The sequence below is a fragment of the Galeopterus variegatus genome, unplaced genomic scaffold (assembly GCF_000696425.1).
Source record: "Galeopterus variegatus unplaced genomic scaffold, G_variegatus-3.0.2 Scaffold17963, whole genome shotgun sequence".
In the NCBI taxonomy this organism is placed as follows: domain Eukaryota; kingdom Metazoa; phylum Chordata; class Mammalia; order Dermoptera; family Cynocephalidae; genus Galeopterus; species Galeopterus variegatus.
In genome coordinates, this window is record NW_007744074.1 from 2263 (window position 1) to 3393 (window position 1131).

Genomic DNA, 1131 nt, shown 5'->3' on the forward strand with positions numbered 1-1131 from the left:
GGAAAAGTTGGTATTCACTGAGGTGGGGCTGTGTGATTTAAATTCCCAGGGAGTGTCCTGGGAATGGAGATGGGTGACACTCAATGATCCAGGGAACTTTGGGAACCTATGGGCAAAAGGGACCTTCAGGAAGAACCCATGGATTTGAAGAGCTTTCAAAGCCCTGCATTGTATTGGTACTGTGAGTTCATCAAAAGTGCAAAAATGATGCCCATCTACTTTCTCTGGACCCAGAGAGTAGGAGGTCAAGAGAATTTACTCAGAAACTAGCAGAGAAAGAGTAAGAGAGACTGAGCCAACACACTTTATGCCTTGTGGACTTGACATGTGAGACTGAGCCAGCAGATCTTAAGCCTTGTGGACTGGACAAGTAGGCATTTTTGTGAAAATCAGTGAGGACTAGAAATGGATGTAGAGACCTAAAGTGATGGCAGCATGAAGAGATAACCAGAGGGCCAAATAGGATCAAACATCTCAGAGGACCACAGCTTGAACAGAGCTCGTCTGTAACATGACACCCACATGCAATACCAGGATATCAGACAAGGACCTGCACATTTACCTGCAACCAAGGAAGGATGGAGATGGGGCAAACCCTAAGTTGATGGGTTTAAATTTGAAACAACCAAGGAAATCTTAGAATGTTTGAGTATGATTAGAATGAGCTAGGTTAGTTTTCTCGGAGATTACAAATACAAATTAGGTGACTGTATGCTTGCATTCATGAATTAGGGAATTGGAAATATTGGATCTGCATTTCTACTGCTTTTTTAAAAACAGAATCAACATGTTGATTTTTCATGTGAAGTCAGCCTTGGGTGGCTGGGTAGCTTGGAGCACCACTGCAACCTTACAATTGCCTTCTGGGTATTAATTAGTTGCTTAATTATTTTTTGTGGTGTCTCGCTCATGCTGGGATCTGAACCTTTGACCTTGGTGTTATAACATCATGCTCTAACCAACTGAACTAACTGGCCAGCCCTCAGCTTCTGGGAATTTAGACATAACCTCAGAGCATCAGGAGAGGAGATGGAAGGGGGAATTTTTCTATTACTTGATATAGGTCCTTCTTGATCCAGAAGCTAATCACTAAAATGATGATTTCTAATATTGAAGAAGATGAAAAAACTG